A 25,870-nucleotide genomic window follows, 5' to 3' on the forward strand; every position below is an offset into this window, starting at 1 on the left:
TGTTTTTCTTTCAATTTCTCTGCATTAAGTGTTAGTTTTTGTAAATAAAGAAGGAATAGATAGCATCCTTATCTTTTAGAAATTGACTTGGAAGAAAAATAAAATATCAGAGATCACTAAGAAATTCAGTATTTCTAATTGATGTGAACAAGTGGGTGTAATTCTGTGGTGGGGCTGGTCAAGGTCTGAGACACAGCTGGTTTCCCTGGAACCCATTACCAGCCTACGCTTGCCGTGCCAAGCCCCCCTTCCCAGACTGCAGCTGCCGTGATTCTCTCATCAGGCAAGTGAGCTGTTTCATGAGTAGTTAACTCCCAAAAGATGGCTGACTGGGGCAGCTTGGGTGCTGATTCCAGTTCACTATAATATGTCAAAATGTTAATAATTAATGCTTTGCATATTAATTAAGAAGTAGGAATAGTCAAAAAGAGAAACTTTTTGAAGAGGAGGATAAAAGGGAGCAGGAGGTAGGAAGTAGGGAGGATAAAAGAGTGTAGGTAAGAGTTGATAATAAACCGTGTCCAGGTGGAAATTCAGCAGCAAAAACTGTATGAGGAGAAATGACCTCTTTGAAGCGGTTGAATCATGAACATGAGGATGATTCAGCAATGAACTGGTAGCAGAGAGCTCCAGGAAGGATATGGTTTAGGCTCATGGCTCCACCAACCCAGACTCTAAAGGAGAACCCAACAGGCCCACCACAGAGACTTGAGTTACCTGTGGCCCCAGCGGGAAAGCAGCAAGCAGTGGGAACCAGAGATGTCACTCGATGAAATCACTCGCCCAAGTCTGCAAAAGAGTCCCCCAGGACAGAGAGGAAATTTGACCCCACTCCTCTTTCCAAGACATAGGCACGTTCACTGTTCCCGGGAGAGAAGACGGAAGAAGTATCCCATGTCCTCCACTGTTCTGTCTTCTCTCTGTGGTCTTTCCTCTCCCCAGTTTCTGAAGTGGTGAAAATTTTCTCAAAACTTTCCCTCTATTTCTACCCCCCCAAATTTTTAAAAGTTTTTCTGTATTCAGCCATGCACCAAGTACATGACACATCTTCTGTTCCTGCACAGTCTGGTGAGGAGCATCTTCTGTTATCCCCACTTTATAGATGCAGAGTCTGTGATCAGTGAGGGCAGGTGCTTGTCCTCAATGACAGTGAGTGCTGGAGAGGGACTTGAATCCCCACCCATCTCTACTCCAACACCAGCACATTCAAAAATCACATAGAACTCCACCCCCTCCCTCTCTCTTCCCCTCTCCTTTTCATTCGTGTCTACTTAACTTTTATTGTTGCCATTTGCTTCTTTCCCCCTCAGTGAGGTGTGAGACTGCTCAGTGTTTATTTTATTTTATTTTATTTTTTGTTCTTTTACTCCTATTCTTTCCCAGGAAACAGTGAAGTTTATATAAGTCTCAATCAAAGCAGCCTTCCATCATCACATTCCATCATCTGCCCAAACTTCTCCTTCCTCTTGACATTTAGGTCTGGGGTGGAGAGCAAAGACTGTCACCAGAGAAAAGCCAGCTGCTCACAGCCACGATGTCTCACACACTGGTCTGTCCTCAGATGGCCTGCCATGTCTCAGGGTCTGGTTCTCAACCTCAAAAGTTTCCAAAGATGACAACCTTCTCACAGAGATAGGACTCATTAGTTGCTTTTTTTTTTTTTTCCCCAATTCTGTAATTCAAAAATCGTTTATGTTTGATTTGATAACTTAATTCCTAGAGTTTTGAAGACACCTTGCTGCCATCTTTGCCTTTCTGGTTGAACAGAAGGCAACTGCAAGAGGAATACATCAGACCAGGAAATCGAATCCAGAGCCTCACATCAGCACTGACGTGAGGCTGACTAATGAGTACTCATCACCAATGTCAAGAGCATGAGAGAAAGACTGCGGACCCATTACAGCTTGCAGGGGACTACTTGCTCTCCACTCCAGTCTTAAATGTCACCAGAGGTGTCAAGTGGGCTGGGGCAGTGGCCTGCAGGGCCTTCATCCCTAGACATTCTGATGGCTCACTAATGCCCTCTAGGAAGGCAGTGTTGAATTCAACTCTGAACTCTGGAAATCTCTAGACAAAGGAGATGGTTATCTTTTGAAATTTGACATACCAGAACACTGGGTTGAAGAGCCCATGGCAATGCCTTAATTTCCTATTGTTCTTCAAATGTTTTCAGTTGAGCAAAACACATTTTATAAAGCTATTTCTCCTCCAAAAATGTTAAACCCACATTTCAAAATAAGAGAAATTATCTCCTTATGAATCTGATTCATTCACACTTTTATGGGAAGTTTGGCAAACAGAAAATTGATGGTTCCTTTGTTCCAGATTGTCTACCCAAAAAAGGGGGACAGGGTATAGAGGACACTAGACTCCTCACCTGACTCAACCCCTTCCATTGGTAAGGATCGTGCCTCTTTCTGTGATCAATAAAGCACAGATAATGTCAAGAAAACAGTGTCCATGAGTAGGATGGGCCACTGGGCTGGTGCTGAGCAAGTCCTCTTGCTCACCTACTCTTAAAGACCATTAAAGACTAGCCTTCAAGCCTTCCTTGCCTTGCCTTGCCTCCCACCATGATCCTGGTTGAGAGACATTAACTTTTCTTCCCTGATTATCTCAGCAGCCAAACAGCTGGTCTTACTGAGTCTACGTTTGCCCTCCTTTAATCTATCTTCTTCTCACTCTGCCTTTGTTTCTGAATGATATTGTTAGTCATGTTATGGCTCTGTTCAGGGATGACTTTTCACCTCTCAATCACCTACAAACCTCTCAATCACCTGCAAACCTTACAAACTGAGTTGTCTTACACTATTACTTCAAATGTCTCTTTCCACGTGTTTCCAGGACAACCACAGCTAACCTGACTCTTTGGAAAGCATGTTCTTTCCTTCTTCTTCCCGGTCTCTTCTTCCCTCACGTCTCCCTCTGAAATTCTGTTCTTTAAGGATCAGTTTAAATAATACCTCCTCTGTGAAGCTTGCCAGTTTTTCTAACTTGTATTTTTAAATGAGTTTAAATCATTTTAGACTTACTTACAGAAAAGGTATAAAAATAATACAGAATACCTGTACTATTCACACAGCTTCCTATAATGCCAAAATCTTACATAATCATAGTACAATTATCCAAACCAAGAAATCAACATTGGTTCAATACCATTAACTAAGTCAATACTTAATTTAAATTTCACTTGTCTTTCTAAAGTAGTCCTAAAAAGGACTATTCTGTGTTCCAATCCAGAATCTCACTTTACATGTGCAGTTGGCCCCTGAACAACATGGGTTTGAACTGCATAGGTTTACTTCTAAGTGGATTTTCTCCTGCCTAGGATACCCCTGAGATAGCAAGACCAACCTCTCTCCCTTTCCTCCTCCTCAGCCTACTCAATGTGAAGATGATGATGTTGAAGACTTTTATGATGATCCCCTTCTACTTAATGAATAGTAAATACTCATTTACTATTTTCTCTTCCTTACAATTTTCTTAATAACATTTTCTTTTCTCTAGCTTATTGTAAGAATACAGTTTAAATGAAACATACAAAACAATGTGTTCCTCAACTCTTTATGGTGTCGGCAAGGATTCCTGCCAACAGTAGGCTGTTAGTAGTTAAGTTCTGCAGGAGTTCAAAGTTGTACCTGAATTTTCTACTATGCAGTGGGGTGGCACTCCTAACCCCCATGCTATCCAAGGCCAGCTGTAATTGGTGTGTTTTCGTAGTCCCCTGAAAATTGTAATGTTTCTGCAGTCTTTTTTCTCATTTTCTTCATGCTCATGACAAGCACTCATCAGTCATTTTGTGGAATGTCTCACAGTTTGGTTTTGTCTAAGGTTATGTGAGCCTGTCTGTAATTTCCCACACTGAAAGTAATTATTCTCCCTCTGTGCTCCCACCACACTTGGTCACTCCTCCTGTCCATACTTCCTCTACTACGGTATCACCGAGGAGCAAGACTGCGTTTTATTCTCCGGGACTCTGTAATGCATAAAACCTTCTTAACATTCAATATATGCCAGTAAAGTCACTGAATAAATGAATAAATGAATGATGAGCACAAAGAAAAAAATAATCAATCTTTAGGCGATTTTTTAAAAACTAAATTTTTAAATAGGAAACAGAGATTATTCAAAAAAGGATCAGTCCCTGGAAGACCAAGGTAGCAGTTGTCTCCTATCAGCCTCACTCAGAAAAATGAAATAACAAGAAGGGAAGCCTTCAGCAAATGGAAATAATGAACTGCCAATGACTTGAACTGCTGTCCTCTGAGAGTCAGAGCATGTCTCTTGTCAGATGTTTCAGTGCCCTTCATTTCCCACTTGAGCCTCTATCATCATGCGTCCTCATGGGAAAAGTGAGCGACAATACCCTGTTAGATTAGGGCTTCTCAGGAGAAGCAAGCCTTTCTGCAGGCACTTACAGTTGATTGCTGCTAGTGCATATGACATGCAATAACCTGGCAATATTCAGACACAAAGAACAGAAAGCCTGAACACTTCACCTCAACCCCCAAGAAATAAATGTCATGCAATTAAGTACTTCTCTCTTGCTTTAAGGGAGCATCTTTAATTTTTTATTTTGCAGGCAAGAGTTTATGCAAAAAAGAAAGTGATGAGAGAAGACAGGTCATTCTTAGAATGACCTATTGATATAATGTGAGATATCTATTCAATAAATATTTATCAGATGTCTACATGTGAAAGATGATTTTGGAAAGGGCATAGAATCACCAGGGAATTGGAGGTAGGATGTGTTTCTGGAACTGTGTTTGCTTAGGGAAATGTGATTAGTGATTCCCAGAACAATTTGATCCTCTGTTGTCACTGTTCAGCCCCAAACTGTCTGTGCTTGTGTAACACATACATTGTTCCACCTCTCCAGGCGCCTCATGCTTTATGCCATGTCAGGTCAGATAAGGAGACAGCTCCACCCCAGTGCCATTATCTTAGATCTCTCTGGAATCGTGTCCACAGAATTGGGATTTAGTCTGTGCTCTTGTCTTTCATGGAGTTTGACTTTCAAAATGGTTATTGACCAACTGTTTGTATGTCATTCCATTTCATTTAAGTTACTTCTAAGAGATGAAATGATTGGGGAAAAGTTTTACTTTCTTGACAAAGTAGAGGACTGGTTTTTTAAATAAAAGAAACTGTGCAACCCATTTTTCCCTTTCTATTTGATATTATGAGATTTTTAGTTACATTTCATGTTCAATAGCACAACTGACTGGAGGGCTCATATTTTTAGTACAATTTATCTTCATCATTGCCTGTCCCTGAATCACCATTACCAAAAATAATGGCCTCGATATTTCTTAAAACTTATCTTAATAGTATCATCGTCCACATTCTTTTGTTGTTATTGCCATTAGGCTGCTTCTAGTCTTTTCTGGAAGTACGTAGCGTAAATAAATTCATAAATACATACATGTACACACATACATACATATATACTTCTAATTATCATGGAGGCAGGAAAGGACGAAGAATCAGACACACAGTTGATTTTTGTTGTCGACAGAGCACAGACAGTGAATCAAAAATTTGTTTCTGAAGAATTTTAGAAAACCAGCATTCTCTGAACTCACATAAGAATTACTCTGTAAACTTTTTCTGCTGTAAAAAATGAAGGGAGGCTTTCAAATTGTGACCTAGGTTTTCAGATCAAGACATTCTTCACTGATGAATATGTAAAATGTTTAGCTGAAGAAATACCTTAACATACTCTGGTGAGAACCAACTGTAAAATACCTCCTGGAACAGTAGAATCATATTAGCCTAGAAAAATAAGGAATTTCTGGGTGTAGAAACTGAGGATAGTGTTGTTTTACACTTAATGTTTGTCAGAATCAAGCTGAAAAATGACGGTAAAGGAATGTGCTTGCTTATAAACTAAAAAAAGTTGTTTTGTCTAAACTCTGATAAAATTTAGTTTACTAGGAAGCTGTGCTCCTTGAAGAAGTTGTGAAATCTTCTAATACCCTATTTCTTCAGAAACAGCCTTCCAGACATTAATAGTGAATGCATTTACTATTCTGGTTTGAGACCCAAAGCTACTCAAAATCAACACAGAAACCCACAAGAGCCCCTCACATTCCTGAGTCCTCATGTAGGTGAAACTTTATGTACAAGTTTGCATCCTAGTAAGATGAACAAGGAAACCTGCCCCATGGAAAAGACCACCGACAGAACATAATAAAACAATAATAAAAGCTTATATAATCACAATATAAACACTACTATTAACAAATAGCTGAAGTCTATAAAATACACAGTGATAAATTTCCTTTTCCTCCAGATTTCCCCAAGTGTGTTCCTGGGAAAATAAAGTATTTCTCTTATCTCGAATAAGGCATAAGCCTGTTGAACAAGAGTGGACTTGCAGTGAGCCTGGCTGTTGCACTGTCTGTGCTAGAAACAGCCTCACTGCTGTTCTGTTGAACATGGTGTTGCTGTAATTTGTGATCAATATCCTTTACCATGTTGAGGGCATTCCTTTCTGCTTTCTGATATGTATTATTATGAGAAATAAATATTGAATGTATTATATGATTTCTCAAAATTCTTTTAAAAAATTTCCTCTTTATCTTCTTGATGAACTACAGTAGGTTAAACAGAAGTTAAACATTGACCCTGCCTCTTTTTCCTGAAAGAAACTCTATTTGATTAAAATATGATTATTTTCATATAATGCTATTTTGATGTACTAATGTTCTATTTATTGTTTTTGCCTTTGTATTCATATGTGAAACTGGCTTTTAGTTTTCTTTTTTTGGAGGAGATTAGTTTGTTCAGGTTTCACTATTAGTTCATATTCTCATAAAATGAATAGTTCCAGAGCAGTTTATCATGTAAAGAAATAATCTACTCCCAGGTAAAACTTTTCTCTAAAATGGTCTAGACATGGAACCTTTTGAAAAAATAGATTTGAACACTTTTCAGCCTTGGCTACCGTGATTGATCTGTGTACTTTTTAACTTCTCCTTGGGTAAAATTTTCATAATTTATGATTTCCTAAAGAAGCATTAAATTCATCTGAATTTTAAAATGTTCTGAATGCCGTTGATATAAAATATTATTTTAAAGAAAACTTTATATCTGCCTTTACATTTATTTTCTGCTTTGTGGTGATGTCTATTGTGCTGTCCATACTTTTCCTGAAGAGATGTGTAAGAGGCTGATTTATTTATTGGTCTTTCCTGGAAGGAGCATTTAGTTTCATTTGTCAGTTCCACTGTTTGCTTATGTGGGTATTTTTGTTGATTTTAAGTTAGGTAATGACTACGTGGTGTTTATAAATTCTTTCCTCTAACTTCCTTTGGTTCATTTTGCTATACAATTCTTCATTCTTAAGCAACTTTTGGTTAATATATTTTTAAACATTTCTCCTCATTAACAAAAATATTGAATGCTATGGGTTTTCTTTAAAATTCTGGGCCAACATAAAGTGTTCTCATTGTCTTTAACTTCTAACAAAGCCATAATTTTAGTTGTCATGTCTAGCTTAACCTAAGGTCTATTTTTGAGTTATTATTTTTAATTTGGGGTGGTTATATTGGTGATAGGGGAAGGGGACATGGGAAATTTTATTTTTATTTTCTAATTGTATTAGTCAAGGTTCTCCAGAGAAACAGAACCAATCGACCTGAGAACAAAGAGAGTTCAGGTTGCAAGTTCCAGTCTGAGTCCAAAGGCCTGAGAACCAGGAGAACTATTGGCGTCAGTGCCAGGCCAAGAGGAGGAGGAAGCCAGTATCCCAGCTCAAGCAGCCAGGCAGACAGAACAAACTCTTTCCACGGCCTTTCTGTTCTATTTGGGTTCACTGTTGTTGGAAGGGAAAATGCACACCCTCATTAGATAGGGTAATGTTCGCTACTCAGTCTGTCAATTCAAACGTGAATCTCATCTAGAAACACCCTCTCAGATATACCCAGAAATAAAACCCCATGGCCCAGTTCAGTTGACACATAAAGTTAACTATTACACTAGTTTAATTGCACTGTGATTAGAGAATACCACTCTCTGAGACTTTCTTGAAATTTCCTTTGACTCTAAAACATGGTCAATTTTTGCCAATGTTTCATGCACATTTGCAAAATGTGTATTCCCTGATCAGTAAAAATGCTAAAATTATCTCTTAGATGAAGTATGCTAATGCAGTTTTTTAATGATCTGCATTTTTATTTATATTTAGCAGTATGTTTGGCCACCCTTGCAAGGCGTTTGTTAAACACTGTGCCTCTATCTTGTTTCCATGAGGTTCTTACAATTTCTAACAGTCATTGCTGCAGATGCATCACTGACATTTATACATGCACTTATATATAAACATTCAAGAGCTTTTCATTTTCTCGGTAGATTTTACCTTTGACTTTAAATGATATCTGATGCGATAGCAATATTGATGTTGCTGCTTTCTTTTTGTGGTATTTTCTTTGTCCATTCTTTAAATTTCTTTGTTCAATTTCTAAACTTATTTCTATTTAAAAATAATACAGAAGTTAACAGTGAGGCCTCTGGAATCTAATTATCCAATTCCCCAGCTCCGGGGCATTGCTGTGGCCACTTATCCATCTGACTGTGTCCCTGTTGAGACAGTGTATGTGAAAGTGTGTGGGAAAATACTTACTGTGTAGTATGCACTGAATACATTTTACCTGTCATTCTTTTTATTACTTTTAATTTATATTATAAATAGCAAAGCTTTTGTCTTATAGTGAAGCATTAGATTTTACTTTTTATATATATTCTGAGTATCTGCATATATTTTAATAAGGTGTTTTTAAAGCCAGTCAAATGTATTTCCTCTAAAATTATTTGAGGTTCTGTAACTTCCAACTTTTTTACACTTCCTACTCACTCTGATTTCTTACTGTCTCATTTTATTTCTTTTCCTTATTTTTGGAATTCCATTTTTTATTCTATTTCAAAGATGCCATTAATTTATTTTTTTCAGGACTCAGTGTTTTAGGCTCAGTGGGTCATTTCTTTTCAGAAACATAAGGCTTGTTTGGCAGGCAAAAGAAATCTGTTAGTTCTTCCTGGGTGGCCAGCACTGAGCTAGACGTGGTAATGGAGAGGAATATAAAACAAATACAAGATACAAATCTTGTTCTAAGGCAGCTTAGAATCTAGTAAAGAAATTATAGGAAAAATAAAATGCAGCAAATAATAAGACATAAACTAGATTTCTGTTAAGTGTTCTTGGAATTCAGAAGAAAAATGGAAAAGCAGTGACTGAGCTACCCTCAGAAGAACCAGGAGGGTTTGGATGCTGCATCACAGCATCGCCATGTATCCGTCTGACTGTCCAGTGGGGAGCTGGCTTCCAACCTGGAACCTAAAATCAACAAATGATATCTTCCACTAAACCAAAAGGGAGGCTCAGCACTCACTCAGTACCCCTCCATCCTGCCATCCGTGTCCTGTTTCTTACCTTGGAGAAAAAAACGTCAGACTTTCATTGCTGAGTATTATTTTAGCTGTGGGCTTTTCATATATGGCCTTAATTATATTCAGGTAGTTTCTTTCTATTTCTAGTTTGTTGAGTTATTTAATCATGAAAAATTGTTGAATTTTGTCAAATGCTTTTTCTGCATCAAGTAAGATAATTATATAGTTGTTTGTTTGTTTGTTTTGAGACAGAGTATTGCTCTGTTGCCCAGGCTGGAGTGCAGTAGTGCTATCTCGGCTCACTGCAACCTCCGCCTCCCGAGTTTCAGCGATTCTTCTGCCTCAGCCTCCTCAATAGCTGGGACTACAAGTGGACGCCACCATGCCCGGCAAATTTTTGTATTTTTAGTAGAGATGAAGTTTCACCATATTGGCCAGGCTTGCCTCAAATTCCTGACCTCGTGATCGGCCCGCCTCGGCCTCCCAAAGTATTGGGAGGGGATTACAGGCATGAGCCACTGTGCCTGGCTAATTATGTGATTTTTCGTTCTGTTAATGGGGTGTATTACATTGGTTAATTTTCGTATATTGAACCATCCTTGCATATAGGAGTAAATTCCACTTGCTCATGTTGTACAGTCCTTTGAATGGGTTGTTGAATTTAATTTTCTGGTATTTTGTTGAGGATTTTTGCATCACTATGCATAAGGGAAGTGTTTCCTCCTCTTCAATTTTTTGGAGGAGTTTGAGGCACATTGGTAGTTAGTTCTTTAAATTTTTGTCAGGATTCACTGGTAAAGCCATTTGGTCAGGAACTTTTCTTGTGTAGAGGTTTTTGATTTCTGATTAAATCTCCTTACTATTTATATATCTGTTCAGATTTTCTGTTTTTGCTTTATCCAGTCATGGTTAAGTTGTTTCCAGGAATTTATAATTTTAAGTAGATTATCCAATTAGTTGATACACAATTGTTCATCACATTCTCTTATAATTTTCCAAGATTTCTATAAAATTAGTTGGACTTTCCCCTATTTTATTTCTGATTTTAGTTGTTTGAGTCTTGTTGTTGTTTTTTTTAAAACAATATAACCAAAGCTATGTCCATTTTGTTGATCTTTACAAGGAATCAATCTTTACAAAGAAGTAATTTTTCTGAATTGCTTTTTTATTCTCTACTTTATCTCTCATAATCTACTTTTCTCTTCCACTAGTTTTGGATTTAATTTTGCTTTCTTTTTCTAGTATTTTAAGGCATAAAGTTAGATTATTAATTTGAGATCTTATTTTTTAAATATGGGAATTAACTGTGATACATTTTCCTCCTTAGCAATGCTTTTGCTGCATCCCATGAATTTTGTTCTGTTGTACTTTTATTTTTATTTGCCTCAAGATATTTCCTAATTTCTGCTGCAACTTATTCTTTGACTTATTGGTCATTTAAGATTGTATTGTTTAATTTCCACAAATCAATGATTTTTCTGTTTTGTTTTTCTTAGTTTCAGTGCAATCAGAAAAGATACATTGCATGATTTCATTATTTTTCAATTTATTTGGATTGTTTTGTGACCTAACATATGGTCTATCCTGGAGAATAGAATATCCCACATGCATTTGAAAAAAGTTGTCTTCTGCTGTTGTTAGGTGGACTGTGATATCTATCTCCGTTAGGTACCATTGCTCTATATGTTGTTCGAGTCCTCTATTTCCTTACTAATCTTCTGTCTGGTGGATTTTTTCCATTATTGAAAGTAGGAGTATTGAAGCCTCCTACCATTATTGTTGAACTATCTATTTCTACCTTCAATTCTGTCAGTGTTTGCTTCACATATTTAGGACTTCTGACATTTTCTTCACACACATATGGACTCATGTGTGTGTACACACACACAGGCACACTTCTAATTGTTATGTCTTCCTGGAGACTTGACCTTATTCTCATTATATAATTTCTGTTGTCTCTTGCAATAGTTTTTGACTTAAAGTCTATTTTATCTGATATCAGTATAACCACCCCTGGTCTCTTTTGGGTAATATTTGCATGGAATATTTTTTTCTGTTTTGTTTTTTTACTTTCAACATATATATGTCCTTAGATGTGAAGTAAATCTCATAAAAAACATATACTTGGATATCCTTTTTTTAAATCCATTCTGTCAATCTATAACTTCTGGTTACCATGGGGATTACATAAAACATCCTAAGCTGTAACCACCTATTTTAAAATGACAAGAACTTAACTACAATCACATACAAAAATTCTACTCTTTTACAGTTCTGTCTCCCCTTCATGTTATTGATGTTACAAATTACATTGTTATATATTGTGTACCCAGTAACATAGATTTATACTTATGTTTATGATGTTGTCTTTTAAATCATATAAAATAGTTAAAAGCAGAGTTATAAACCAAAGTTATAATAATATAGGTTTTTCTGTATGTTTATATATTTATTATACCTTTACCTGAGGTCTTCAAATGTTCCTATGACTTTTAGTTATGGTCTGGCATCCTTTTATTTCAATGTGAAGGATTTCCCTTAACAAATCTTATAGAGTGGCCTAGTAGTAATTAAATCCTCCAGTTTTTGTTTGTGTGGGAATATCTTAATTTCTTCCTTATTTTAAGGAATGATGTTGCCAGATATATTACTTACTTTGTTCCTTTCTTGGTTGGCATTTGCCTCCTTTCAACACTTTAAATATATCATCTCAATGCCTTCTGACCTGCAAGGTTTCTGTTGAGAAATTATCTTGTAATCTTATACAGTCTCCCTTATATTTAATGAGTCACTTTTCCCCTGCTGCTTTGAAGATTCTTTGTCTTTGACTTTCTACTATTTGATTATAATGTGTTTCAGGGTGGATCTCTTTGAATTTGTCTAAAAAAGTTCATTAAGCTTCTTATATTTGTGTATCAATTTATGTACTTGAATTTGGGAATTTTTCAGCCATTATTTCTTCAAACAAAATTTCTGCCCCTTTCCTTCTCCTTCCTTGATCTCCAAAATGCATATATTGGTCGGCTTGATGGTGTTCTACAAATCCCTTAGCCCCTGTTTACTTTTCTTTATTATTTTTCCTTTTTGCTTCTCCAACTTGATAATTTCAAATGCCCTGTTTTCAAGTTCACTTATTACTTCTGCCTGTTTATCTGCTGTCAAACTCTTCCAGCAGATTTTTCAGTTCAGTTATTGTATCTATCAGCTGTGGGTTCTTTTTCTTTTTACTGTTTTTTAAAATTTCTACTTTTTTGAATTCTGTTTATATATTGTTTTCCTAATTGTGCTTAATTGTCTGTGTTCTACCTCAGCTCATTGCTCATATTTAAGATGGTTGTTCGAAAATCTTTATAAAGTAGTTCAGAAGCCCATGTTTCTTTAGGATCAGTCTCTGGAGATTTACTTTGTTTCTTTCAATTGGCTGTGTTTTCTCTCTTTTTGTATGCCTTGTAAACTTTTGTTGAAAATTGAGCATTTGAAAAACAGCCACCACTGCCAGTCTTTGTGGACTGGCTCTGTGTAGGAAAAGACCTTCACTAACCAGCCTGGTATGAATGCTAAGGGGCCTCTCCAGCGTTTGCTTGGGATGCATATTCCTTTTTGTGTGCTTTTATTTCAGTGTAATAAATATATATATATTATATAGATATAGATATATATAACATATCTATATATAAAGCAGATATATAGATATGTTATATATATCTATATATCTGCTTTAAATGTCAGTTTCCTAAAGATTCTCACTCCTGCTTCTTCTTGGATCCTTAAGTGCTGTATTGATCTGCCCGTGGTCTCTTGCCCTCAAGTGCCTATGGGCCTGAAGTTCCCCTTGAGCTCTCTCATGCCATATATCATCTGCCACTGCTTCCAACAGCCTCCAACCTAATATCCAAATTATGCCACAGTTCCCATCAATGCCTTGAGACAAGAGCCAAAAACCAGTCCATCAAACAGTCCTCAAACAAGCTAGAATGTTTTGAGAAAGTTTCATTCCTTTTCTTACGTCTCAAGGAAGGAACTAGGAATTGCATGTTCTAATGATACCACATAGGGGAGCAGATGGGGTCAGGCTGAGCAAAATGTCACAACATTTCCTACCACTATGAGGATGATTTTTCATTGGTTAGGTGTTTCCTTGGTTGCTGCAGCTGCTTAACTGGTTTCTAGAGTTCTCACAAAAGTATTTTGCTATGTACATTATTATTATTTGTTGTTTCCATCGGAAAATGAGAGCCTGAAGCTTTCTAGTCTACCATCTTGCCAATGTCCCTCTGAGATAATTCTTTTAGAAATTTGTGAAATTCACACTGCATAAGTTGCTCAATGACTCTTTTCAGAGGTCTACATAAAGTTCCAAGTAGAAGGAACTCTTTCCAAATATAACTGCAGACTTATTCTAAGCTAAATAGAACACCAACTTACTGTCAGTTACAATTCTGATGCCTCAAATGAATAAAACCAATCAAGAGTCATAAGAACATTGATTTTTTATCAAGGTCAATTGGTAGGAGTTTTCTGATGAAACTCTACAGTCTGGTTCAGATACATAGTTGATAGAGACATTTCACTTTAGATCTTGAGTAAGATTTTGTCGTTGTTGGGCTGAGCAGGGATCTCATCATACCCAGTGCTTCTTTATACTCCTGGGTACTTTAACATTTCCATTGATTTCTGTTTCTCACAAAAACTTTTTGATCTTAGCAATATCTCAAATGACATAAACAGAAATCTGGCTGAATGTTACAGTGGGTCTGTTTCTTTTTTTAATTTACATAATTCTTTCTTTTGGAAAGCAGCTCTTTCACAGGTTTTATCCCTCCCACTGCTCTTACATAAAACTTTTGTAAAAGGTCAATATTTTAAGATCACCCAGAAGTCCAGGCATATCCTCTTCAGACTGCCTGAGAGTAACTGGTTTTGCCCTTGGCTTAGTAAATACCAAATAACTCTCCACCTTCTGCATCTCCTCAGACATTTACTGTGAGAATCAAAATGAAATGTGTGTGTGTCTCTCTCTCTGCTTGCTTGTTTCTCTGCCTTGGTAAAACACTGTTTGGAGCATTAACACAAACTAAGAAACTTACTTGCTGTCTTTAAAAGGGCTTAAAATTAACTCTGAGACAAGGACTAAAGAGTAAGCAGCTCATTTGGCAGGTGACTCTAGGAAATACCCACAGGGAAACAGGTAAGTGAATTAGGGAAGGAGAGGCAGCCAACAAAAGGGCACATTATTGAGCAAGTTACTGTGGGCAGCTGCAGCTCCATCCCCTGGAGTCACCTCGAAAAGTGGACCGAAGACCCCTCAGAGTTGTCTGATCCTGGGTTCTGGGAAGCTATGACATTTATCCACCAGCTTCTCTCAGTCATTGACTGAGGGAATCCTTCTCCTGAAGGATGTTAACTCCCAGCATTTCTGGCCCTTCCCATGGGAGAGCAGACTTAGGTAGCTAGAGATGACCTTCAGACCAAGAGTCTCGAATATCTACAGTTGGCATCCTTAGCATCCGGGCGGTAAAATGTGAGGTGATGAGTTTGGAAGGACGCGGGTGGGCACCAATCATTCCTGCTACATACACTCCTTCTATTCCTCCTTCTATCTGTGGAAACAATGACAAGATCTCTACCTTCCTTGGTGTTCTCCAGACATACAGTTTGAGGGGCCCTACAAGCAAAGGAAATTACGATTTGGACAATAAAAATATCTTCCAGTTGACCTTTTATGTTAGCCAAAGGTATTTACAATAGAATAAATTGTTGTTCACAGAGAAAGGTCTGTTTTCTACTGACCTTAAAGTATGGCCCTGCATACGAATGAATTAATCCACTGTTAAAGTAATAAAATATCTCAGACTATTAGAAGCCTTGTCGATGTAACCCACACAAACTTTTTGAAGTGTACTGATATTACTGAAGCAGCAACAACCAGAGAAGGGATGTTTTCCGCATCAAAAATGCAATGTACTTGGAATGCAATGTAATATACTTGGAACACATGTTAGATTTGAAGGTATTTATAAATACAAACGCTCCACTTTCTTCTCAACTCTTCTACCCACCTCCAGAAACAATTGTGATGTTGGATGTGCTTCCTTTAGCTAGAAATATGCTTTTAACTTATTTGGGGGAAGAAAAATTGAGAGAGATTGAAATAACTGGAAAAGTTGCAGGCATGTAATCATCTCTCTAAATACAATGGCAGCCGAGTCTCAGTGTATCTGATATATTGTGGCAAAATAAAGTGCTTGATCTGAGAACTGAAGTTGGAAACATATTTACAGTTAAGAGACCATGGTCATTTATAGATATTATGCAAACATGCTATTATAGGCATAAGAGTATTAAATTGAGTATTTGCTTTTTAATAAAGAACTCTTTGCTTATTGCTCCTTGGCAAATTTTGGCATCACAAAAGCCAAAACAAGTTTTAACTTCTTTCCAATTCCTTAACCCTGACTCTATGCCAAAATCCCTCTCTTGAGTACTCTGCACAAAGCAAGCTCAGAGGTCTTTAATTTAACTTCGGTTGAAGTGAAGGGTGCCAGTGCTGTATTGCCTCTGCTTCTGTGTGTGTTAAGCAGGAAGATGAGAACACATACACACCTCCTAGAGCGAGAAGCACAAGTGTGTGTGGTGCCCTGAGCTCCTCTCTAGCCCCACAGAAGACATCACCAATTGATCTGGGCTTTTGATCTCAACAAGCCTTGGTGCTGGCTCAGAATTCTCCTCACAGAGTGATATACGTCCTCAAAATGAGACCTAGCTGGCCTTCCATTTCTATCCGTGTCCTGGATCAACAAGAAAAAGCAAACAGCCACAAGTACTGAGCCCTCTTCCAGATAAAAGGGTACTGTCCTCCAGAAACAGGAAGATGCCCTGCTTGCAGGTGAGATACACTCAGCTGACTGCCTTCCATTTATGGGCACTGAGAAAAAGGGTTTTATGGAACACAACTGCATCCATTCAGAAAACATCCATTGAGGACCTATTGTGTGCCAGAGAGAGTGACTTGTACAAGAGATAAGTGATGTAAGCCCAAGCCTTGTCTCAGAGATCCCACAGCCTAGCAGGAAAGAGCAAGTCATAAAGGCAGACAGGTCAGCAGAGTAAGCAGGGCACACAGCCAGGGCCAGAGTGTGGTCCAGAGGCAGATTGTCGCAGCCTGAACCTTGTCTCTTTTGCTTGCTAACTGTTTGGCCTCAGAAAATAACTTAGTCTTCTATTCAGGTTTTTTTTAAATGTATGATGTGGCAATGATGCTCTCTACCAGCTATGGAGGTCCACGATGACTAAATGAATTAAACAGAATGCTAGTCACTTGTGCAAAGTAAATGCACTTATTAATGGAGAAAAATAATTGGATGAGTTATCTATTTTTCTAGAACAAGTTACCACAAATGCAGTGCCTTTAAGCTACACACATTTATCACCTTACAGTTTCTGTGGATCAGAAATCCAGCCATGTCAGATCTGGGTCTTGTGCATAACTGGTCCTTGTGCTTCTCTCCCAGGTTTCAACCCAGGTATCATCAGTCAGGGCTGGGGCTTCATCTGAAGGTTCAACCAGGGAGGTATCTGCTGCCAAGCTCAGGGGTTGTTGGGAGAATTCAGTTCCTTAAGGGCTAGACTGAGGGCCTCAGTTCCTGGGGGCCATGGGCTGGAGGTCCCCCTCATTTCCTTGCTGCATGGGCTTACAGTACAATAGCGAGAGTCTGTGAGCCAGAGGGAAGTCCCAGGCATTTGTAATCTCCTCACAGAAGGGATGGCCCATCGCCATTGTTGTGGTTTTTGGTCAGAATCAAGTCACAGGTGCCCACACTCAAAAGTGGGAAATTACTCGAGGGCATGAAAAGCAGGATGCAGGAGGAATTGGGGGTCTCCTGTCACAAACACGTCTGAAATGTAATTTGGTATAAATTCAACAACAAATGTTTATTTAAGGTCTGTTCAAAGGACATGAGACTCATAGCAAAGGATGTCAAGGAGGCCTTCCTCAGAGAGTGGCTGCTAAACTGAAAATGGAAATGTAAGAATTTGCCTGGAAGACCAAGCATAAAGGGGCTTTCCAGGTACGGGAACACCCTGCACAGAGGCAAGCGATTGTGACACTGTGTGTCCAGTCCTGGGTGCCAATGGTAGGCTGGCACCTCTCTGTGGCACCTCCCTTTGCCTCTTTAGGCCTTGGGGTGATGACAGCTTCTTTTGTTTCTAGATTCAGGGCACAGGATAACCCTGGGGACCTAGAGCCTGATGAAAAGGGATGAGAATCTAAATGACTTACTGCTGTGTACTTGGCCATGAGAGAATAACTGTGATAATAACTCAGGTAAAAGGCTCAGAATGAGAAGGAGGTTTAAAAAGTAGGTAATGAAGATTGGGATCGGCCAAATAGAACCTGAAGGGCATATGGGACAGCCAGAAGGAATGCCTATAAGGCTGTGGGATGCAGGCATTTGGAGCCTGGAGTGTCCTCAGCTAGAGACACAGAAGGAGGAGGCATTCGCTTGAAGGTTGTGTTTAAAAATATGGGAGAGGTAGGACCTGTCTAAAGAGAGGAAGTAGAGTGAGAGGCAACACATTTTAGAAAAAATTTAGAAAAAATGAAAAGCCAGTAGATGTTGAATAATACCATAGTATTTTATCAGTTTAAAACATAGTATTTTATAGTATTTTATCATTTTATGGTATAAGTATTTTCCTCTCTCTTTTTTTTCTTTCTTTCTTTCTTTCTTTCTTTCTTTCTTTCTTTCTTTCTTTCTTTCTTTTTTTTTTTTTTTTTTTTTTTTTTCTGATACAGAGTCTCTCTGTCGCCCAGGCTGGAGTGCAGTGGCATGATCTCGGCTCACTGCAAGCTCTGCCTCCCAGGTTCATGCCATTCTCCGGCCTCAGCCTCCCAAGTAGCTGGGATGACAGGCGCCTGCGACCATGCCAGGCTAATTTTTTGTATTATTAGTTGAGACGAGGTTTTACTGTTTTAGCCAGGATGCTCTCGATCTCCTGACCTCATGATCTGCCCGCCTCGGCCTCCCAAAGTGCTGGAATTACAGGCGTGAACCACTGCGCCTGGCCCTCTCTATTCTTTTTCATTCATCCTACAAATACTTTCTGAGCAACCCATGTGGCAGGCATTGTTCTAGGTATGTTTGATCCAAAATGATAAAAAAACAACCATTGCTTCTTGCCTCAAGAAGTTTACATTCTAGTGGAAATAAAGCTAACCCTAGTAAGTAATTATCACAGTAGTTTAAAAGTAATTATCATGAAAATAATAAGAGGAAAAAATACACATGTAGTTCCATTTTAAAAGAAGGGTCAGGGGAGGCCTCACTGAGAGGTAGGGGGGCTATGTTTCATAAAGCCTTTAGGATGGCAATGTAGCTACTTATGATGCTATCTGGGAAACAGCGTTTCAGGCAGAAGGAACAACAAGCCTCCTTTGACCCTAAAAAGCAGGAGCCATCCTGGCATGGCCAAGACTAGCAAGAAGGTCAGCAAAGGTGAATTGAAGAGAGAAATGACAGAAGAAGGAGAGATTGTGTTAAAGAATAACAGAAATCAGGTCATTTGGGGCTTAGTAGCCATTGGGAGCCATTGTGGCAAGAAGTCATTCTGAGGAGGAGAAATTATGTGGGGAAGAAGCCATTGTGAGGAAAGGGAGCCATTTTGAGGAGGGAGAGCCATTGTGAGGAGGAGGAGGCACTGTGGGAAGAGGGAGGCATTGTCGGGAAGGGGAGCCAATGTGAGGAGGTGTAGACATTGTAAGGAGAGGGAGCCATTGTGAGAATGGTGGGGGAGGCAGTTGTGACAGGGAAGAGCTGTTGTGAGGCCTGGGGAGCCACTAATGATTTTTTAAGAGGATCCAGTGACCTGACTTATGTTGTGACAAAATCACATTACTTATGGTTAACAGAATCTAGAGGGTTGAGGGAGAAGCAGGGAGATTTCTCCGAAGGCTGTTAAATAAGAGAGATTTTGTCCAGTGTGGTAACATTTATGATGGTGAGAAGGGGTTAGATTTTGTGTTTAATTTGGACATAGAGTTAATAGGGAAAACAGAAAGAAAAATAAACTATTTCCTATCACAGTAATAATTGATTTAGTTGGGGTTTATCAATAGATACTAAACTAGTGGTTTCAACGAGAATAGGATGCTTACAAAGTCTTCAGGTGACTGTCTACAAGATACTGATTAATCACAGAAAGAAAATAGAAGACACTTGGCAGACAATACATAAACCAAGTGATCAGAATTAACCTCACCAGTAATGGGACAAATCACTTGTGTGGCTCCACGATGCAATGCCCTGGGAACACAATGATACCTCAGTTGCACTTGTGCCCGTAACGCATAGCTTGAATCTAAACACAAGGAAACATCAGACAAATCCAAATTCAAGGCGATTCTACAACATAGCTCACCTGTACCAAAAATGAAAGAAAAATTGAGAAACTATTTCTGATTAAAGGAGACTAAAGTTTATGAACCATTCTTTGTTTTTTCTTTTGCTGTAAATGGCCTTACTAGGCCCACAGGCTAAATCTAAATTAAGTCTATAGATTAGCAGTAATGCTGGATCAATGTTAATTTCCTGATTTTGATCACTATACTGGGATAAGGAGGGAATGTCCTTATTTGACAAAATATGTTCTCAAATATTTAAGAATAAAAAGAAAAAAATTAGACACTATGTCTGCAACCTACTCCGAAGGACTGAAAATAAATCTGCACAGAAAGAGAATGATAATGCAAATGTGGAAAAGTGTTAACTTTTGGGGAATTGGGGTGAAGGGTACACAGGAAGTTCTCATATTATTCTTGCAAATTTTCTGTAAGCCTAAGATTATTTCAAAATTTTAAAAAGCAATTTTACGCATTAAAAACCATTTCCAGAAATTTGGGGAATTTCCAGAGTCCTTTGTCTAATCAATTGCAGCTTATGACTCAATGCCAACAGATGTTATATTAAAGATATAGTTAAATCTCTAAAATAAAATAACCATAAGGGAAGATCTGTTACTTAATAAATGCTTTCCTGAGAATTTCTAAATGTTTTTATTTGTATTAAGTTCTTTATGCATTGGTGCTTGTTTGGTTTGTCTTTTGGCAGAGAAACTCCTCTTTCAAATAACATTTTATGCAGCTTGTTTTCATATAAAACAAACCCAAGCCTGAGGTCCAACAAACTCATATGCCCCAAGAAGACTCTGATATCTCGGTGGGTTCCCTATGCTTCAGGAACCCAATTTAAACAGCTTTCTCCAGAGAATCCAGGTAGAAATAGCTTCAAAAAAAGAGATACTTCCATCTTCCTTAATTTTTAAGGCTATATGTACTTCATACATCAGTGTTGCATAAATCAACTACTTATCACATTCTTTTTTAAAAAAAAATATAGAACTAGAACAAAACACCTGTCTGGCAACCTCTAAATCATTCTTTATCATTTTTCATGTCCAATAAATTGTTTAAGAAAAAATTTTTAAGATGCACACAGGAAAAAGGAAACTTATATTTCAGACCATGCTGAAACAATCAAACGATTTGTCAACAGCTCCAGGAAGATGTCATGAAATTGTGAAATATGAAAGAGGATAGATGACTTATTTGAGCTTAGATATACAAGTTGGTTCCTGAGAAACCAGGAAGCCAGGAGTCAGATAGCCCAGCTCAGTGAATAGTGCCCTGAAGTCCCCTGTTTGAGTTACAGATGTCTTTAGATATTTTTCTCATTACACAGTGTTGTAATTAGATCGGATGCTTTCCTTCAGTTAAGGCATCAGGGAACCAACTCAAACTGACTTGTGTAAGTAGCTCCAGTCAGGGCCTAATCTAGGAGCTCTTAGGATGTGACCAAGGGGCTTGTTTTCTTCAGTGCTGGGCTCTGTTCTCCATGGCTTCAGTAAGGCTTTGCCTCATAGTGATAAAATGGCTCCAGCCCTAATGTCTTTTTACCACCTTATCCAGAGGAGAGAAAATCTTCCTTCTAGGACCTCCAGAAGAGTAATCACTTGCCTTGATTCATACCAGGTCACTTGGCCATTCTTAGGCCTATCATTGGCTTAAGCCAGATGGATCCCAAAGTCACCAACCTCACTTACAATTTATTCCTCCTTGGCTGAGGGAAATAGGGATTCTGTTGGTGGGAGATAGGAGACGAGGTGCTTGGGAAGCACCTCAAATTGATGTGCACTACACACTCCAACCCCAAAATCTCCTTTTCTTAACCCATCGAGTGGACAGACCAGTGGTGAAGTTGGAAAGGAGCAAGAAAGAGATGAAAGAAATTGGCCTCCTGAAACAAGTGGTCTTCATAGAGCAACCTCGGGAAGGAAGAGACCTCCAAGGGCCCCTAAAGTTCTCTCCAGCCCTGAGGCTGCACCTGCACAAGGACTCTGGATGTGTGCATCCCTGCCACCGTGTGGGAGACACTGTGGGAGGGTTTTTACAGGACTCCAGATGTGTGTGTCACCTGCCACCATGTGGGAGACACTGTGGGAGGGGTTTTACACAGGATTCTGGATGTGTGTGTCACCTGCCACTGGGTGGGAGATGCTGTGGGAGGGGTTTTATTCATATCAGTTCTTCAAATCCTCACCCTCATGCCATGAGGGCGATGGCATTGCCCTTGGAGAAGGGGCACTGGGCACTGGCCGACAAACTGATTGGCCTCTACCATGCAACTGGAAGGTGGCAGCGTCCTGATCCAAAAACCGGGTGTCAGATGGCAAATTCCATGTTCTTAACCACTTTGCTCTTCATGAAAACCTGCACAATGAACACTATATCGTCTTTGGAAAATTAAAAAAATTAAAGCCTGGGGGGCTTTCATTAGGAGGGATGTCATGGACAGCAGTGGGTACAGGGCTGTTCCTTCCTCACCAAGTATCTAGTGTGCACCTACTCTGCCCTTAAGTCTCTCTCTAAGAACAAGTGTTTCCTCGGGAAGTGGGGACCTGCCCAGCGCCGCATGATTTCCTGGAGCCTGGGTTGGTCTCTAGGTCAGCCCCGAGGTCTTCATTGTGCCAATGATGCTTTGGCAGTGTAGGTAACCTACAGACCCCTTCTCAAAATGATACTTTTAAACATACAAAACACAGAATCAGAAAGGAAACCAATTATGTAAAAATGCACTTATCATTTTACACGTAACAGTGTAAAAACACTGTTATATAATAATAATGATCTTCTTTAACAAACAGATAGTGGATCTAATACTGACCATAATTTTAAGGTCTTGATTTGTGTACAGGATGATTTCAGATATCCATGACAACAGTTATCTGTGATATGAAAATACCCACGATCTTTAGGGGTGATAAAATAAAACACAGGTTTTGCTAATACTACCATAGCTTGCTGTCACATTCATAACCAAAGCACCTGCTAAGTTTCTAAGGCAAGTGAAAGAAGAGGTGTAGGTTTTTCTCCTCACCCAAGTTCATGGACCCCCTGAACTTAGATGGAACTTTGCCATAGAGAAGGAGTCCCGACAGCGACAGTGTTCTTTGGGGAGAAGTGATGCAGACTTAACTTATAAGGAAACTTTTCTATGTACAGTTTGAGTACATCAAGGAAGAAGCTCGTGTCATTTATAGCTTGGAGAACAATTCCTTCCAGTTTTCATTCTGAATGACATTCTACCCACCTCCTCCCCAAGAGAGAAGGCTGAGCACAGCACATGGGTCTGTGTTTTCTCCAGCTGGCCCCAGAGAGCGAATGCCCACATGCAATCACTGAGGGGAGAAAAATATTTTTATTGGTTTAAGCAGAGGGTAGAAATCTAATAATTTGCTCACATTTAGATCACACTAAAAAAGCAACCATGAAAGATTCTTTTAGAATCCAGAGTTCATATACATATGTATGATGAAAGGAAATAGTATTCTTCAAAGAATACATTTTCCAATTCAACCCATGATTCTCAGATGCACTTATTTTGAAAATAAAAATGAGCGTTTCTGGCATCTCGAACTTTTCCTGAGTTAGGAAAACCACTCAAGCTTGGTTATAAAACTGGAGTCACACAGCCTGACTGGATCCTGGTGACTTTTTTTTCAAATCCAGAACAAGGAATCCAATTATTTTATTACATTTTTAACTTAGCTTCTCTTCCAAGAGGGAGTGGAGGCTAGAGCCACGCAATTTATGAGTCAGGGTCAGGCTGAAGAAAGGAATGCATCTCTTTCCTTTAAAATATTTCCGAACTCTTCTCTTTTGCCAAGAGGAAAAGCAACACTGATTGCAGAGATCCTGGGTGAAGAATCTGCAGGGCTCCCTGCTACCTCTGGCCCAGACAAGACCTCCAAGCCAAATAGTGTCTCAATCCAAGCAGGAGCTTAGAATTGTAGAGGACACCTGAGCTGCTATCTTAGCCAGTTTGGGATTCCAGAACAAAATGCCATAAGCTGAGTGGCTTAAACAGCATTTATTTCTTATGCTTATGGAGGCAGAAAGTCTGTAACTAAGGAGCTGATATGGTGGAATTCTTGGTGAGGGCTCACTTTCTGGTTTGCAAACAGCTACCTTCTTGCTGTGTTCTCTATGGCAGAGAGATAGCATGCTCTGATCTCTTCATCTTTTATAAGGACACTAATCTCATCCTAGGAGCACCACCTTCATGACCTCATCTAAGCCAAATTACCTCCCAAAGACCCCACCTCCAAATATCACACTGGGGATTAGGAATCAACATATCGATTTGGGGGCAACACAAACAGATCTTTAAAGGTCTAGTAAACCCAAACCTTTTATCAATATGCACCGTATTGTTATTTTTAGGCATCACCTGGATTAAGGAATGCCTAGGTAGCTGGCCAAGCATCATTTCCAGGTGTGTCTGTGAGGATGATTTCACAGGATATTGGCATATGAGTTTCTGGACTAAGTTGGGGAGATCCACCCTCAATGTGGGGTTGGAGAAGCACCATCCAATCAGCTGGCCCAAATAGAACATAATGGCAGAGGAAAGTTGAATTTGCTTGCTGTCTCTCTCATCCTCTCTCTCTTCCTCCTGGAGCTGGGACCTCCTCCTTCTCCTGCCCTTGGACACCAGAACTCCAGATTCTATGACTTTTAGAATCCAAGACTTGCACCAGTGACCCCCTGGATTTTCAGGCTGTCCTCTTTGGACTGAGTTATACCATCAGCTTCTCTGATTTTGAGGCTTTTAAATCTGGACTGAACCACCTTATCACTTACCTTCGTTATCCAGCTTGCAAACAGCCTATAGTGGGACTTAGCCTCTAATCAAGTGAGCAGATTTCCCTAACAAATCCCCTCTCATCTCTGTCTATCTATCTGGCATCTCCTATTGATTCTGTCTCTCTGGAGAACTTCAACTTTGTGAGATAGCTGTCCTGCTTAGTTCATGCTACGAAGTATCAACTATATTTATCTTTTAGAAAAACATTATTTTCTTGGATAATACAGTAAGCACTTGTCTTAAAATTATTTTTAAAATAACCTCATAAAAAAGAAACAAATCATTTGAAAGTCCTTGGTCCAGAATTAACCATTATTTTCATTTGGTGAACAAATATGTTTCTAATCCTCTCTCTATACATCTACATGTTCATATATGTCTACAGATAATGTTTTATATAAAAGGTATGCATTAAGCAGAACTTTCTTTTATATTGATTTTTCAACTCAAAACCTTTTCTTATTACCAGATATAGATAGCCATCATCGTGGGTGTCATAGTAACCCATAGTATATCTGCAAAATAATTTGTGTGAATGCCCATCCCTCCATTGGCAGATATTTCTGTTGTTTCCTGCTATAATGGACAGCCTGCACAAGTGGCTCTGTGTCTTGCCTAATGATCTTCTGAGAAAAAGTGTCTGGAATTGGAAAAGGATGAGCACATTTCATGCGTCATCCTGCAGACAGGTTATAGTCATTTTCACTCTCACCAACCCCATCAGTTGCACGTATTTCAACACACCAACACCAGCTGCAGATTTTATTAATCTTTCTGACCTTTACAAATCTGACTGCTCAAACTCCTTGCTTTGATTTATATATATGTGATGCAAATTCAAACCAATTTTTTATTGGCTAGTCAGACAATTTTTTTAGAAAAAGCACACAAATTATTATGATGAGGAAGGTACTGTGTAGGCATTAGATAGTTAAAAACTGAAGAGTCTTGAAAAATAAGCTCTACTAACAAATCCTAAACTTTTTCAAGATGCTAAATAATTCTGAGTCAGAAATAGTATTACTTAGAATCCCTACACACACACACACACACACACACACACCCCTTTCTTATTCAGTGATCAGAGTTCTTGGGCCATTCTTCAATCACCATTATTCTGCCTGCAAAAGACAGAGAATGGGAAGTGTTGATGCCCCTGTTTGTAGAAATTGGAGTTTTAGTGTTGCCCACATCTGGGTTAGAAATCTGACTCCACCCCATGTCCACTGACATCAAGTTGATTTTCTCTCCTTTTTTCCTAAAAAATGTTACCTATA

This window comes from Chlorocebus sabaeus, chromosome 2, assembly GCF_047675955.1.
Source record: "Chlorocebus sabaeus isolate Y175 chromosome 2, mChlSab1.0.hap1, whole genome shotgun sequence".
In the NCBI taxonomy this organism is placed as follows: domain Eukaryota; kingdom Metazoa; phylum Chordata; class Mammalia; order Primates; family Cercopithecidae; genus Chlorocebus; species Chlorocebus sabaeus.